Genomic DNA, 16,772 nt, shown 5'->3' with positions numbered 1-16,772 from the left:
GCATGATCTCCCCCCCCAAAGATGAAGACCAGGTCTGCCTAATCTTGGGGGGCTTCCTGGAGGAAGGGGGCTGGGTGGGGGGGGAGGGCCCTCTCTGTCTCTCCCTTCCCCATCCTTCTCTCTCTGTCTCTGTCCTCTCTGTCTCTCCCTGCTCTGTCTCTCTGTCTCTCTCCATCTTCTCTGTCTCTCTCCCTGTCCTCCCTGTCTCTCCCTTCCCAGGCCTTCTCTGTCTCTCTGTCTCCATCCTCTCTGTCTCTCTCCCTGTCCTCCCTGTCTCTTCTTTCTCTGGCCTTCTCTGTCTCTGTCTCTCCATCCTCTCTGTCTCTCTCCCTGTCCTCCCTGTCTCTCCCTTCCCAGGCCTTCTCTGTCTCTGTGTCTCTCTGTCTCCATCCTCTCTGTCTCTCTCCCTGTCCTCCCTGTCTCTTCTTTCTCCGGCCTTCTCTGTCTCTGTCTCTCCATCCTCTCTGTCTCTCTCCCTGTCCTCCCTGTCTCTCCCTTCCCAGGCCTTCTCTGTCTCTATGTCTCTCTGTCTCCATCCTCTCTATCTCTCTCCCTGTCCTCCCTGTCTCTTCTTTCTCTGGCCTTCTCTGTCTCTCTGTCTCCATTCTCTCTGTCTCTCTCCCTGTCCTCCCTGTCTCTTCTTTCTCCGGCCTTCTCTGTCTCTGTCTCTCTGTCTCCATCCTCTCTGTCTCTCTCCCTGTCCTTCTTGTCTCTTCTTTCTCCGGCCTTCTCTGTCTCTCTGTCTCCATCCTCTCTGTCTCTCTCCCTGTCCTCCCCATCTCTTCTTTCTCCGGCCTTCTCTGTCTCTCTGCCTCCATCCTCTCTGTCTCTCTCCCAGTCCTCCCCATCTCTTCTTTCTCTGGCCTTCTCTGTCTCTGTGTCTCTCCATCCTCTCTGTCTCTCTCCCTGTCCTCCCTGTCTCTTCTTTCCCCAGCTTTCTTTGTCTCTCTCCATTCTCTCTGTCTCTCTCCCTGTCCTCCCTGTCTCTTCTTTCCCCAGCTTTCTTTGTCTCTCTCCATTCTCTCTGTCTCTCTCCCTGTCCTCCCTGTCTCTTCTTTCCCTGGCCTTCTCTGTTTCTCCATCCTCCCTGTCTGTCTCCGTCTCTCCCTCCTCCCTGTCTCTGTCTCTCTCTCCCCCTCCTCCCTGTCTCTGTCTCTCTCCCCCTCCTCCCTGTCTCTGTCTCTCTCCCCCCTCCTCCCTGTCTCTGTCTCTCTCTCCATCCTCCGTCTCTGACTCTCTCCCCCTCCTCCCTGTCTCTGTCTCCCCCTCCTCCCTGTCTCTGTCTCTCTCCCCCATCTCTCCCTCCTCCCTGTCTCTGTCTCTTCCCCCCTCATCCGTCTCTGTCTCTCTCCCCCTCCTCCCTGTCTCCGTCTCTCTCCCCCTCCTCCCTATCTCTGACTCTCTCCCCCTCCTCCTTGTCTCTTTCCCTCTCCCCCTCCTCCCTGTCTCTCCCCCTTCTCCCTGTCTCTCTCTCCATCCTCCCTGTCTCTGTCTCTCTCCCCCTCCTCCCTGTCTCTCCCCCTCCTCCCTATCTCTGTCTCTCTCCTCCTCCTCCCTATCTCTGACTCTCTCCCCCCGTCTCTGTCTCTCTCCCCCTCCTTCCTATCTCTGTCTCTCTCCCCTTCCTCTCTGTCTCTCTCTCCATCCTCCCTGTCTCTGTCTCTCTCCCCCTCCTCCCTGTCTCTGTCTTTCTCCCCATCCTCCCTGTCTCTGTCTCTCCCTCCTCCCTGTCTGTCTCTCCATCCTCCCTGTCTCTGTCTCTCTCCCCCCTCCTCCCTGTCTCTGTCTCTCTCCCCTTCCTCTCTGTCTCTGTCTCTCTCCCCTCCTCCCTGTCTCTGTCTCTCTCCTCCTCTTCCCTGTCTCTGTCTCCCCCTCCTCTCTGTCTCTGTCTCTCTCCCCTCCTCCCTGTCTCTCCCTTCTCCCTGCCTCTGTGTCTCTCCCCATCCTCCCTGTCTCTGTCTCTCTCCCCCTCCTCCCTGTCTCTGTCTCTCTCCTTATCCTCTCTGTCTCTGTCTCTCTCCCCCTTCTCCCTGTCTCTGCCTCTCTCCCCATCCTCCCTGTCTCTGTCTCTCTCCCCCCTCCTCCCTGTCTCTGTCTCTCTCCCCCCTCCTCCCTGTCTCTGTCTCTCTCCCCCTCCTCTCTGTCTCTGTCTCTCTCCCCCCTCCTCCCTATCTCCATCTCTCTCCCCCTCCTCCCTATCTCTGACTCTCTCTCCATCCTCCCTGTCTCTGTCTCTCTCCCCCTCCTCCCTGTGTCTGTCTCTCTCCCCATCCTCCCTGTCTCTGTCTCTCTCCCCCTCCTCCATGTCTCTGTCTTTCTCCCCCTCCTCCCTGTCTTTGTCTCCCCTCCTCCATGTCTCTGTCTTTCTCCCCCTCCTCCCTGTCTTTGTCTCCTCCTCCTCCCTGTCTCTGTCTCTCCCTCCTCCCTGTCTCTCTCTCCATCCTCCCTGTCTCTGTCTCTCTCCCCCCTCCCTGTCTCTGTTTCTCTCCCCTTCCTCTCTGTCTCTGTCTCTCTCTCCCTCCTCCCTGTCTCTGTCTCTCTCCTCCTCCTCCCTGTCTCTGTCTCCCCCTCCTCCCTGTCTCTGTCTCTCTCGCCCCTCCTCCCTGTCTCTCCCTCCTCCCTGTCCCTGTCTCTCTCCCCATCCTCCCTGTCTCTGTCTCTCTCCACCACCACCCTGTCTCTGTCTCTCTCCATCCTCCCTGTCTCTGTCTATCTCCCCCCTCCTCCCTGTCTCTGTCTCTCTCCCCATCCTCCCTGTCTCTGTCTATCTCCCCCTCCTCCCTGTCTCTGTCTCTCTCCCCCCTCCTCCCTGTCTCTCTCCCCATCCTCCCTGTCTCTGTCTCTCTCCCCCCTTCATCCCCTGTCTCTCTCCCCCTCCTCCCTGTCTCTGTCTCTCTCCCCCTCCTCCCTGTCTCTGCCTCTCTCCCCCTCCTCCCTATCTCTGTCTCTCTCTCCTTCCTCTCTGTCTCTGTCTCTCTCTCCATCTTCCCTGTCTCTGTCTCTCTTGCCCTCCTCCCTATCTCTGACTCTCTCCCCATCCTCCCTGTCTCTGTCTTTCTCCTCATCCTCCCTGTCTCTGTCTCCCCCTCCTCCCTGTCTCTCTCTCCATCCTCCCTGTCTCTGTCTCTCTCCTTATCCTCTCTGTCTCTGTCTCTCTCTCCCTCCTCCCTGTCTCTGTCTCTCTCTCCCTCCTCCCTGTCTCTGTCTCTCTCCCCCTCCTCCCTGTCTCTGTCTCTCTTCCCCTCCTCCCTATCTCCATCTCTCTCCCCCTCCTCCCTATCTCTGACTCTCTCCCCATCCTCCCTGTCTCTCTCTCCCCCTCCTCCCTGTCTCTCCCCCTTCTCCCTGTCTCTCTCCCCCTCCTCCCTGTCTCTGTCTCTCTCCCCCTCCTCCCTGTCTCTGTCTTTCTCCCCATGCTCCCTGTCTCTGTCTCTCCCTCCTCCCTGTCTCTCTCTCCATCCTCCCTGTCTCTGACTCTCTCCCCCTCCTCCCTGTCTCTGTCTCTCTCCCCCTCCTCCCTATCTCTGTCTCTCTCCCTCTCCTCCCTGTCTCTGTCTTTCTCCCCAGCCTCCCTGTCTCTGTCTCCCCCTCCTCTCTGTCTCTGTCTCTCTCCCCCTCCTCCCTGCCTCTGCCTCTCTCCCCCCTCCCTATCTCTGACTCTCTCCCCCTCCTCCCTGTCTCTGTCTCTCCCTCCTCCCTGTCTCTGTCTCTCTCCATCCTCCCTGTCTCTGACTCTCTCCCCCTCCTCCCTGTCTCTGTCTCCCCCTCCTCCCTGTCTCTGTCTCTCTCTTCTCTCCTCCCTGTCTCTCCCTCCTCCCTGTCTCTGTCTCTCTCCCCCCTCCCTATCTCTGACTCTCTCCCCACCCTCCCTGTCTTTGTCTCTCTCCTTATCTTCCCTGTCTCTCTCCCCCTCCTCCCTCTCTCTGTGTCTCTCCCCCTCCTCCCTGTCTCTGTGTCTCTCCCCCTCCTCCCTGTCTCTGTCTCTCTCCCCATCCTCCCTATGTCCCCCCACCCCGTCCTCCCTGCCTCCGTCCCGCCCATCCTCTCCTCCTGGTCCTCCCCACAGGCCAGCGGCGACTATACTGGTCCTCCTGGGACTGATGGACTTGACCCTGGAATCCATCTCTGGTAAGAGACGCCCCCTCCTCATTCATTCATTCATTCATTCATTCATTCATTCAATCGTATTTATTGAGCGCTTACCTTGTGCAGAGCACTGGACTAATAATAATAATAATGACATTTATTAAGCATTTACTCTGTGCAAAGCACTGTTCTAAGCGCTGGGGAGTTTATAATAATAATAATGTTGGCATTTGCTGAGCGCTTACTATGTGCAAAGCACTGTTCTAAGCGCTGGGGAGTTTATAATAATAATAACGTTGGCATTTGCTGAGTGCTTACTATGTGCAAAGCACTGTTCTAAGCGCTGGAGGGGATACAAAGTGATCAGGTTGTCCCACGTGGGGCTCACAGTCTTAATCCCCATTTTCCAGACGAGGTAACTGAGGCTCAGAGAAGTTAAGTAACTTGCCCAAAGTCACACAGCAGACATGTGGCGGAGCCAGGACTCGAACCCATGACCTCTGACTCCAAAGCCCGGGCTCTTTCCACTGAGCCACGCTGCTTGTCCCCCACGGGGCTCACAGTCGTAATCCCCATTTTCCAGATGAGGTAACTGAGGCACAGAGGAGTGAAGTGACTTGCCCAAAGTCATTCCTGCCATCATTATTATTATTATTATTAAAATCGTCTGAACAAATGGAATTAAAGCTATATGCACATCATTAAGCTCGGCACATAGTAAGCGCTTAACAAATGCCATCATCATTATTATTATTATTATTAAAATTGTTGGAACAAATCGAATTAAAGTTCTATGCACATCATTAACAAAATAAATAGAATAGTAAATATGTGAGCCCACTGTTGGGTAGGGACCGTCTCTGTATGTTGCCAACTTGGACTTCCCAAGCGCTTAGTACAGTGCTCTGCACACAGTAAGCGCTCAATAAATATGATTGATTGATTGATTGATTGATTGAATGTACAACAACTAAGGCCGTGAGCCTGTCGTTGGGTAGGGATTGTCTCTACGCGTTGCCCAATTGGACTCCCCAAGCGCTTAGTCCAGTGCTGCGCACACGGGAAGCGCTCAATAAATACGATGGCACGAGTGATTATTATTGTTATTGTTTTTTATTATCATTCCTGTCCGTCTCTCCCCGTCTTCCCGGCTGCAGGAAAGGGCCCGGAGAGGAGCTGCTGTTTTAACGGGGGAACCTGTATTTTGGGGAGTTTCTGCGCCTGCCCCCCAAGCTTCATGGGGCGACGATGTGAGGTCGATGAGCGGAAAATGTAAGGAGGGACTGGGCCGGAGGAGGAGGAGGAGGAGGGAGGAGGGAGGATGGGGAAGGGAAGATGGAGGAGGAGGGCCGAAGGGAGGAGGGAGGAAAGGAGAGAAGATGGAGGAGGAGGAGGAGGGAAGATGGGAGGAGGAGAGGATGGAGGAGGAGGGGAGGATGGGGAAGGGAAGATGGAGGAGGAGGAGGGTGGAGGGAGGAGGAGGAGATGATGGAGGAGAGAAGATGGAGGAGGAGAGGATGGGGAAGGGAAGATGGATGAGGAGGAGGAGGAGGGAAAATGGAGGAGGGAGGAGGAGAAGAAGAGGGAGGAGAGAAGATGGAGGAGGAGGAGGAGGGGGGAGGATGGAGGAGGAGGGGAGGATGGGGAAGGGAAGATGGAGGAGGAGGAGGAGGAGGGAAAATGGAGGAGGGAGGAGGAGGAGAGGATGGAGGAGAGAGGATGGAGGAGGAGGAGGATGGAGGAGAGAAGATGGAGGAGGAAGAGGAGGAGGAGGGGGGAGGATGGAGGAGGAGGGGAGGATGGGGAAGGGAGGAGGAGGGAAAATGGAGGAGGGAGGAGGAGGAGAGAGGATGGAGGAGGAGGAGGGGGAAGATGGAGGAGGAGAGGATGGAGGAGGAAGGGAGGATGGGGAAGGGAAGATGGAGGAGGAGGAGGGAAAATGGAGGAGGGAGGAGGAGGAGAGGATGAGGAGAGAGGATGGAGGAGGAGGAGGAGGGAGAAGATGGAGGAGGAGAGGATGGAGGAGGAGGGGAGGATGGGGAAGGGAAAATGGAGGAGGAGGAGGAGGAGGGAAAATGGAGGAGGGAGGAAGAGAATATAGGAGGAGAGAGGATGGAGGAGGAGGAGGGGGAAGATGGAGGAGGAGAGGATGGAGGAGGAGGGGAGGATGGGGAAGGGAAGATGGAGGAGGAGGAGGGAAAATGGAGGAGGAGGAGGATGGAGGAGTGGAGAATGAGGAAGGGAAAATGGAGGAGGAGGGAAAATATAAGAGGAGGAGCAGGGAAAGTGGAGGAGGAGGGAAGAGAAGAGGGTGGAGGAAGGGAGGATGGGGAAGGGAAGATGGAGGAGGAGGAGGAGGAGGAGGAAGAGGATGGAGGAGCAGAGGCTGGGGTAAGGGAAAATGGAGAAGGACAATGAGGAGGGAGGAGGAGAGGATGAAGTAAGGAAGATGGTGGAGGAGGGAAAATGGAGGAGGAGGAGGAGGATGGAGGAGGGGAGGAGATGAGGAAGGAAAAATGGAGGAGGAGGAGGAGGAGGAAGAGGGAAAATGGAAGAGGAGGAGCAGGGAAAGTGGAGGAGGAGAGAAGAGAATAGGGTCGAGGAGGGGAGGATGGGGAAGGGAAGATGGAGGAGGAGGAGGTGGAGGAGGGAAAATGAGGAGGAGGAGGAGGATGGAGGAGGGGACAATGGGGAAGGGAAAATGGAGGAGGTGGAGGAGGGACAATGGAGGAGGAGAGCATGGAGGAGGAGAGGATGGAGGAGGGTAGGATAGGGAAGGAAAGATGCAGGAGGAGGAGGAGGAGGCGGGGAGGATGCAGATGGGAAGATGGAGGAGGAGGGATGAGGGAGGCTGGAGGAGGAGGAGGGGGAGGAGGAGGAAGGAGGCGAACATGCCGGCTGTCCTGGGTTCCTGACAGTGTGTTTTTGTTTGCCGGCCGGTTGCAGACACTGCGGGCTGGTGGCGCACGGCAGCTGGTGGCCCCGAAAATGCTCCCTCTGCAAGTGCTCCCTCGGAGCCCTGCGCTGTTTCCAACAAAACTTCCTGCCCGGCTGTGGTATGGCCCCTGAGGCTCTCCTCCTCCTCCTCCTCCTCCTCCTCCTCCTCCTCCTCCTCCTCCCTCTCCTCCTTCATCCCTCCTCCCTTCTCCCTCCTCCTCCGCCCTTCTCCCACCTTCCTCCTCCTCCCTTCTTCCTCCTTCATCCCTCCTCCCTTCTCCCTCCTTCCTCCTCCTCCTCCTTGTCCTCCTCCTCTTCCTCCTCCTTTGATCCCTACTCTTCTCCCTCCTTCCTCCTCCTCTTTCTCCTTTTCTCCTCCTCCCCCTCTTCCTCCCTCTCTTCCTCCTCCTCCTCTTTCTCCCCCTTCCTCCTCCTTCCCTCCTCCCTCCCTCCTCTCTCCTCCCTTTTCCCTTCCTCCTCCTCCTCCACCTCTCCCTCTTCCTTCTCCTCCTCCTCCCTTCTCCCTCCTTCCTCCTCCTCTTTCTCCCCTTCTCCTCCCCCTCCTCCTTTTTCTCCTCCTCCTCCCATTTTTCCTCCCCCTCTTCCTCCACCTCCTCTTTCTCCCCTTCCTCTTCCTCCCCTCCCTCCTCCCTTTTCCCTTCCTCCTCCTTCTCCTTTTTTTGTCCCCCATTCTCCTCCTCCTCGCCCCCTTTCTCTTCCTCCCCATCCTCCTCCTCCTTTCCTCTCCTTTTCCTTCTCATCATCATCATCATCAATCGTATTTATTGAGCACTTACTGTGTGCAGAGCACTGTACTAAGCACTTGGGAAGGACAAGTTGGCAACATATAGAGGCAGTCCCTACCCAACAGTGGGCTCACAGTCTAAAAGAGTGGGCTCACAGTCATCCTCTTTCTCCTCCTTTTTTCCTCCTTCTTCTCTTTCTCTTCCTCCACCTCTTCCTCCTCCTTCTTCTCCTCTGCCCCCTCCTCCTCTCCTTTTCCTTTTCTCCTTTCTCCTCCTTTCCCCGTCCTTCTTCTTTCTCCTCCTCCTCTTCCACTTCTTCCTTCTCCCCCTTCCTCCTCCCACTTCTCCCTCCTCCTCCTCTTCCTCTTTCTCCTCGTCCTCCTTCCTCTTTCTCCTCCTTCTCTCCTTTTCCTTCTCCTTTTGTCCTTTCTCCTCCTTTTTCCTAATTCTTCTTTTTCTCTTCCTCCTCTTCCTCTTTCTCCCCCTTCCTCCTTCTCCTCTTTCTCCTCCTTCCTCCTCCTCTTTTTTCTCCCTCTCCTCCTCCTTTCCCCCCATTCTCCTCCTCCCCCTCCTCCTCCTCCCCTTCCTCCCCATCTTCCTTCTTCTTTCCTCCTCCTTCTCTTTCTCCTCTCCTCTCCTTTTTCCTTCTCTCCTTCTTCTCCCCCTTTTCTTCCTTTTTTTCTCCTCCTTTTTCCTCCCCTTTCTCCTCATCCTCTTTTTCCTCCCTCTCCTCCTCTTCCTCCTCCTCCTCCTCCTTTTCTTCTCCTTTTTCCTCCCCTTCTCCTCCTTCTCCCCTTCTTTCTCCTCTTCTTTTCCTTCTCCTCCTCCTTCTCCTCCTTTTTCCTCCTCCTTTTTTCCTCCCTCCTCCTCCTCATCTCCCTTTTCCTTCTCCCCCTCCTTTCCTTCTCTTTCTCCTCTCCTCTCCTTTTTCCTTCTCCTCATCTCCTCCTCCTCCTCTTCCTCTCCTCCTTCTTCCTCCCCTTCTCCTCCTCCTCCTCCTCCTCCTTTTCTCCTTCTTTCCTCCTCCTTCTCTTTCTCCTCTCCTTTTTCCTCCTCTTTTTCCTCCTCCTCTTCCTCCCCCTTCCTCCTTCTTTTTTCCTCCTCTTTCTCCTCTCCTTTTTCCTTCTCCTCTTCCTCCTTTTCTTCTCCTCTTTTTTTCTCCCCCTTATCCTCCTCCTCCTCCCCTTCTTTCTCTTCTTTTCCTCCTCCTTTTCCTCCTCCTCTTCCTCCTTCTTTTCTCCTTTTTCCTCCCCTTCTCCTCCTCCCCTTCTTTCTCCTCCCCTTCTTCCTCTTCTTCCTCCCCCCTCCACCTTCTTCTTTCCTCCTCCTCCTTTCCTCCTCCTCCTCTTTCTCCTCTCCTTTTTCCTTCTCCTCCTCCTCTTCCTTCTTTTTTTCTCCTTTTTCCTCCCTCTCCTCCTCCTCCCCCTCCCTCTCCCTTTCGTCCTCCTCCTCTCCTTTTCCTTCTCCTCCTCCCCACTTTTCCTTCTTCTTTCCTCCTCCTTCTCTTTCTCCTCTCCTTTTTCCGTCTTTTCTGCCTCCTCCCCTTCTTTCTCCTCCTCCTCCTCTTCCTTCTCCCTCCACCTTCTTCTTTTCTCCTCCTCCTTTCTCCCTCCTCCTCTTTCTCCTCTCCTTTTCCTCCTCCTCTTCCTCCTTCTCCTCCTTTTTCCTTCTCCTCCTCCCCACTCTTCCTTCTTCTTTCCTCCTCCTTCTCTTTCTCCTCTCCTTTTTCCTTCTTTTCTGCCTCCTCCCCTTCTTTCTCCTCCTCCTCCTCTTCCTTCTCTCTCCACCTTCTTCTTTTCTCCTCTTCTTTTCCTCCTCCTTCTCTTTCTCCTCTCCTTTTTCCTTCTCCTCCTCCTCCTTTTCTTCTCCTCCTTTTCCACTCCCTTCTACCCCTCCCCTTCTTTCTCCTCCTCTTCTTTTTCCTCCTCCTCTTCTTCCCCCTCCTCCTTTTTTCTCCTCCTCTTTCTCCTCTCCTTTTTCCTTCTCCTCCTCTTCCTCCTTTTCTTCTCCTTTTTCCTTCCCCTCCCTCTTCCTCCTTTTCTTCTCCTTTTTCCTTCCCCCTCCCTCCTCCTCTTCCTCCTTTTCTTCTCCTCCTTTTCCACTCCCTTCTACTCCTCCCCTTCTTTCCTCCTCTTTCTTTTCCTCCCCTTCCTCCCCTCCTCCTTTTTTTTCTCTTCCTCTTTCTCCTCTCCTTTTTCCTTCTCCTCCTCTTCCTCCTTTCCTTCTCCTTTTTCCTTCCCCCTCCTCGTCCCTCCTTTTCTTCTCCTTTTTCCCTTCCCCTCCTCCCTCCTCTTCCTCCTTTTCTTCTCCTTTTTCCACTCCCTTCTACTCCTCCCCTTCTTTCTCCTCCTCTTCTTTTCCTCCTCCTCTTCCTCCCCGCTCCTCCTTCTTTTTTCTCCTCCTTCTCTTTCTCCTCTCCTTTTTCCTTCTCCTCCTCTTCCTCCTTTTCTTCTCCTCCTTTTCCCACTCCCTTCTACTCCTCCCCTCCTTTCTCCTCCTCTTCTTTTCCTCCTCCTCTTCCTCCCCCCTCCTCCTTCTTTTTTCTCCTCCCTCTCTTTTTCCTCTCCTTTTCCCTTCTCCTCTTCCTCCTTTTCTTCTCCTCCTCCTCCTCCTCCTCCTCCTCCTCCTCCCCCGCGGAATATGCAGGCTGGCCCTTGAAGCCTTCATGCTAAGAGGGAAGGAGGGCAGAGGAAGGGAGGGGGACTGGCCTGAAGCCCCGGGAGTTTCTCCTGATTAATCCACATCCATCTGCAGATCAAAGGCCGGAGGGCGGGACCCCCCCCCCCCCCCCCGCTGACCCCCTGCCTCCCCCCACGCCCAACCTCTCTGCCCCATTCATTCATCCATCCATCCATCCTCCCAGTCAATCCTATGTAATGAGCGCTCCCTGTGAGCAGAGCACTGTACTAAGCGCTGGGGAGACTCCAATCCAACAATTAGCAGACCCGTTCCCCGCCCACAAGGAATTTATTCCTTCCTTCCATCCTCCAATAATAATAATAATAATAATAATCGCATTTATTTCTAGACTGTGAGCCCACCGTTGGGTGGGGACCGTCTCTAGATGTTGCCAACTTGGACTTCCCAAGCGCTTAGTACAGTGCTCTGCACCCAGTAAAGCGCTCAATGAATACGATTGAATGAATGAATGAATGAGTGTAGGGAGCAGAGCACTGTACTAAGCACCGGGGAGAGTCCACTACAACAATAAACAGACACATTCCCCGCTCACGAGGAATTTATTCATCCCTTCAATCATTCAATCGTATTTATTGAAGCAGAGAAGCAGCGCGGCTCAGTGGGAAGAGCCCGGGCCTTGGAGTCGGAGGTCGTGGGTTCAAATCCTGGCTCCGCCGCTTGTCAGCTGGGTGACTTTGGGCAGGTCACTTCACTTCCCTGGGCCTCAGTGACCTCATCTGGAAAATGGGGATGAAGACTGGGAGCCCCACGTGGGACAGCCTGATTGCCTTGTGTCCACCCTAGGGCTTAGAACAGTGTTCTGCACTTAATAAGCCCTTAATAAATGCTATTATTATTCTTATTATCATTCTTCTTATTATTATTATTATTTTATTCTCCGGGCCTCAGTTTCCTCCTCTGTCAAATGGGGATGAAGCCCGTGAGCCCCCCGGGGGACAACCTCATCACCTTGTCTCCCCCCCAGCGCTTAGAACAGTGCTTGGCACATAGTAAGCGCTTAACAAATACCATTATTATCAGTGCTTAGAACAGTGCTCTGCACATAGTAAGCGCTTAATAAACGCCGTCATTATTATTATTATTCCCTGGGCCTCAGTTCCCTCCTCTGTCAAATGGGGATGAAGACTGTGAGCCCCCCAGGGGACAACCTCATCACCTTGTCTCCCCCCCAGCGCTTAAAACAGTGCTGGGCACATAGTAAGCGCTTAACAAATACCATTATTATCAGTGCTTAGAACAGTGCTCTGCACATAGTAAGCGCTTAATAAACGCCGGTCATTATTATTATTATTCCCTGGGCCCTCAGTTGCCTCCTCTGTCAAATGGGGGATGAAGACCCGTGAGTCCCACAGGGGACAACCTCATCACCTTGTCTCCCCCCCCGGCGCTTAGAACAGCGCTTGGCACGTAGTAAGCGCCCTAACAAATGTCATTATTATGACCTCTGACCCTTCCTTTTCCCTCGGCCTTCCTCTCCAGGCGATCCCAGGGAGGAAGACGGCGGATTTGGGATATCCGGGATCTCGGGATCAGGGCGGGATTCCCTCCCCCTGGATCCTGCTCTGGGGCCTCGCCGCCTCCGCCGCCTTCGCTCTGCCCTAGGCCCGGCGCCGAGTTCGGATCCTGCGGCCCCCGTATTTTATAATAAACGTTATTTATCTGCAAAGTCCCTCTCTGGTTTGAGGACGAGGACGGGGGTTTTGGTGCATTTGTTCTTTCATTCAGTGGTACTTATTGAGCGCCTTGCCTGGGTGCAGAGCACTGTACTAAGCGTTTGGGGGGCATCCAATAGTACAACAAACCGACACATTCCTCGCTCGCAATGAGCTGACAGTCTAGAGGGGGGAGACAGACGTTATCCATCCATCGGTGGTATTTATTGAGCGCCAACTGTGTGCGGAGCACTGTACTAAGCGTTTGGGAGCATCCAATGCCTGCAATGAGCTCTAGAGGGGAAGACAGACATTCTCCATCCATCAGTGGTTATTTATTGAGCACCAACTGTGTGCGGAGCACTGTACTAAGTGTTTGGAGGCGTCCAATAGAACAACAAAAGCACACATTCCTTGCCCTGCAATGAGCTCTAGAGGGGAAGACAGACATTCTCCATCCATCAGTGGTATTTATTGAGCGCTTACTGTGTGCGGAGCACTGTACTAAGCGTTTGGGGCATCCAATAGAACAACAAAAAACACACATTCCTTGCCTGCTATGAGCTCTAGAGGGGAAGACAGACATTCTCCATCCATCAGTGGTACTTATTGAGCACAACTGTGTGCAGGAGCACTGTACTAAGCGTTTGGGAGCATCCAATAGAACAATAAACAGACACATTCCTTGCCTGCAATGAGCTCTAGACAGACATTCTCCATCCATCAGTGGTATTTATTGAGCGCTACTATTTATTGAGCACTTACTATTTATTGAGCACTTACTATTTATTGAGCGCCAGCTGTGTGCTGAGCACTGTACTAAGCGTTTGGGAGCGTCCAGTAGAACAACAAACAGACACATTCCTTGCTGCAATGAGCCTCTAGAGGGAAGACAGACATTCTCCATCCATCAGTGGTATTTATTGAGCGCCAACTGTGTGCAAGAGCACTGTACTAAGCGTTTGGAGGTGTCCAATAGAACAATAAAAACACAACATTACTTGCCTGCAATGAGCTCTAGAGGGGAAGATAGACATTCTCCATCCATCAGTGGTATTTATTGAGCGCTTACTGTGTGCGGAGCACTGTACTAAGCGTTTGGGGCATCCAATAGAACAACAAAAACACACATTCCTTGCCTGCTATGAGCTCTAGAGGGGAAAGACAGACATTCTCCATCCATCAGTGGTACTTATTGAGCACCAACTGTAGTGCAGAGCACTGTAATAAGCGTTTGGGAGCATCCAATAGAACAATAAACAGACACATTCCTTGCCTGCAATGAGCTCTAGACAGACATTCTCCATACATCAGTGGTATTTATTGAGCGCTTACTATTTATTGAGCACTTACTATTTATTGAGCACTTACTATTTATTGAGCGCCAGCTGTGTGCTGAGCACTGTACTAAGCGTTTGGGAGCGTCCAGTAGAACAACAAACAGACACATTCCTTGCCTGCAATGAGCTCTAGAGGGGAAGACAGACATTCTCCCATCCATCAGTGGTATTTATTGAGCGCCAACTGTGTGCAGAGCACTGTACTAAGCGTTTGGAGGTGTCCAATAGAACAATTAAAAACACACATTACTTGCCTGCAATGAGCTCTAGAGGGGAAGATAGACATTCTCCATCCATCAGTGGTATTTATTGAGCGCTTACTGTGTGCGGAGCACTGTACTAAGCGTTTGGGGCATCCAATAGACAACAAAAACACACATTCTTGCCTGCTATGAGCTCTAGAGGGGGAAGACAGACATTCTCCATCCATCAGTGGTACTTATTGAGCACCAACTGTGTGCAGAGCACTGTACCTAAGCGTTTGGGAGCATCCAATAGAACAATAAACAGACACATTCCTTGCCTGCAATGAGCTCTAGACAGACATTCTCCCATCCATCAGTGGTATTTATTGAGCGCTTACTATTTATTGAGCACTTACTATTTATTGAGCACTTACTATTTATTGAGCGCCAGCTGTGTGCTGAGCACTGTACTAAGCGTTTGGAGGCATCCAATTAGAACAACAAAAACACACATTCCTTGCCTGCAATGAGCTCTAGAGGGGAAGACAGACAATTCTCCATCCATCAGTGGTATTTATTGAGCGCTTACTGTGTGCGGAGCACTGTACTAAGCGTTTGGGGCATCCAATAGAACAACAAAAACACACATTCCTTGCCTGCTATGAGCTCTAGAGGGGAAGACAGACGTTCTCCATCCATCAGTGGTATTTATTGAGCGCCAACTCGTGTGCAGAGCACTGTACTAAGCGCTTGGAGGCGTCCAATAGAACAACAAAAACACACATTCCTTGCCTGCAATGAGCTCTAGAGGGGAAGACAGACATTCTCCATCCATCAGTGGTATTTATGAGCCGCCAACTGTGTGCGGAGCACTGTACTAAGCGTTTGGGAGCATCCAATAGACAATAAGCAGACACATTCCTTGCCTGCAATGAGCTCTAGAGGGGAAGACAGACATTCTCCATCCATCAGTGGTATTTATTGAGCGCTTACTATTTATGGAGCACTTACTATTTAGTGAGCACTTACTATTTATTGGAGCGCCAACTGTGTGCTGAGCCACTGTACTAAGCGTTTGGAGGCGTCCAATAGAGCAACAAACAGACACATTCCTTGCTTGCAATGAGCTCTAGAGGGGAAGGACAGACATTCTCCATCATCAGTGCTATTTATTGAGCGCCTACTGTGTGCAGAGCACTTGTACTAAGCGTTGGGAGGCATCCATAAGAACAACAAAAACACACATTCCTTGCCTGCAATGAGCTCTAGAGGGGAAGACAGACATTCTCCATCCATCAGTGGTATTTATTGAGCGCTTACTATTTATTGAGCAACTTACTATTTATTGAGCACCAACTGTGTGCTGAGCACTGTACTAAGCGTTTGGGAGCATCCAATAGTACAATAAACAGACACATTCCTTGCCCTGCAATGAGCTCTAGAGGGGGAAGACAGACATTCTCCATCATCAGTGGTATTTATTGAGCGCCTACTGAGTGCAGAGCACTGTACTAAGCATTTGGTGGCATCCAATAGTACAACAGACGCATTCCTTGCCTGCAATGAGCCTCTAGAGGGGAAGACAGACGTTTCTCCATCCATCAGTGGTATTTATTGAGCGCTTACTGTGTGCAGAGCACTGTACTAAGCGTTTGGAGGCGTCCAATAGAACAACAAAAACACATCATTCCTTGCCTGCAATGAGCTCTAGAGGGGAAGACAGACATTCTCCATCCATCAGTGGTACTTATTGAGCACCAACTGTGTGCAGAGCACCGTACTAAGCGTTTGGGAGCATCCAATAGAACAATAAACAGACACATTCCCTTGCCTGCAATGAGCTCTAGACAGACATTCTCCATCCATCAGTGGTATTTATTGACGCGCTTACTATTTATTGAGCACTTACTATTTATTGAGCACTTACTATTTATTGAGCGCCAACTGTGTGCTGAGCACTGTACTAAGCGTTTGGGGAGCGTCCAGTAGAACAACAAACAGACACATTCCCTTGCCTGCAATGAGCTCTAGAAGGGAAGACAGACATTCTCCATCCATCAGTGGTATTTACTGAGCGCCTACTGTGTGCAGAGCACTGTACTAAGCGTTTGGTGGCATCCAATAGTACAACAGACCACATTCCTTGCCTGCAATGAGCTCTAGAGGGGAAGACAGACATTCTCCATCCATCAGTGGTATTTATTGAGCGCCAACTGTGTGCGGAGCACTGTACTAAGCGTTTGGTGGCGTCCCAATAGAACAACAAAAACACACATTCCTTGCCTGCTATGAGCTCTAGAGGGGAAGACAGACAGTCTCCATCCATCAGTGGTATTTATTGAGCACTTACTGTGTGCAAAGCACTGTACTAAGCGTTTGGGAGCGTCCAGTAGAGCAACAAAACAGACACATTCCTTGCCTGCAATGAGCTCTAGAAGGGAAGACAGACATTCTCCATCCATCAGTGGTATTTATTGAGCACCTACTGTGTGCAGAGCACTGTACTAAGCGTTTGGAGGCGTCCCAATAGAACAACAAAAACACACATTCCTTGCCTGCAATGAGCTCTAGAAGGGAAGAAGACAGATATTCTCCATCCATCAGTGGTATTTATTGAGCGCTTACTGTGTGCAGAGCACTGTACCTAAGCGTTTGGGAGCATCCAATAGAACAATAAACAGACACATTCCTTGCCTGCAATGAGCTCAAGAGGGGAAGACAGACATTCTCCATCCATCAGTGGTATTTATTGAGCGCCTACTGTGTGCGGAGCACTGTACTAAGCATTTGGAGGGCGTCCAATAGAACAATAAACAGACACATTCCTTGCCTGCAATGAGCTCTAGAGGGGAAGACAGACATTCTCCATCCATCAGTGGTATTTATTGAGCGCTTACTATTTATTGAGCACTTACTATTTATTGAGCACTTACTATTTATTGAGCGCCAACTGTGTGCTGAGCACTGTACTAAGCGTTTGGAGGCATTCAATAGAGCAATAAAAAGACACATTCCTTGCCTGCAATGAGCTCTAGAGGGGAAGACAGACATTCTCCATCCATCAGTGGTATTTATTGAGCGCCAACTGTGTGCAGAGCACTGTACTAAGCGTTTGGAGGCGTCCAA

At 52.2% G+C, this 16,772-nt stretch overlaps 1 pseudogene; it reads left to right on the top strand.

Moving 5' to 3' along the window:
- Positions 1-21: 21 nt before the first annotated feature.
- Positions 22-12,071, top strand: LOC119923120 (annotated as a pseudogene).
- The last annotated feature ends 4,701 nt before the right edge of the window (positions 12,072-16,772 follow it).

Source organism: Tachyglossus aculeatus, unplaced genomic scaffold (genome assembly GCF_015852505.1).
Source record: "Tachyglossus aculeatus isolate mTacAcu1 unplaced genomic scaffold, mTacAcu1.pri scaffold_145_arrow_ctg1, whole genome shotgun sequence".
Taxonomy (NCBI): Eukaryota; Metazoa; Chordata; class Mammalia; order Monotremata; family Tachyglossidae; genus Tachyglossus; species Tachyglossus aculeatus.
This window is presented reverse-complemented; position numbering and strand designations above follow the sequence as displayed.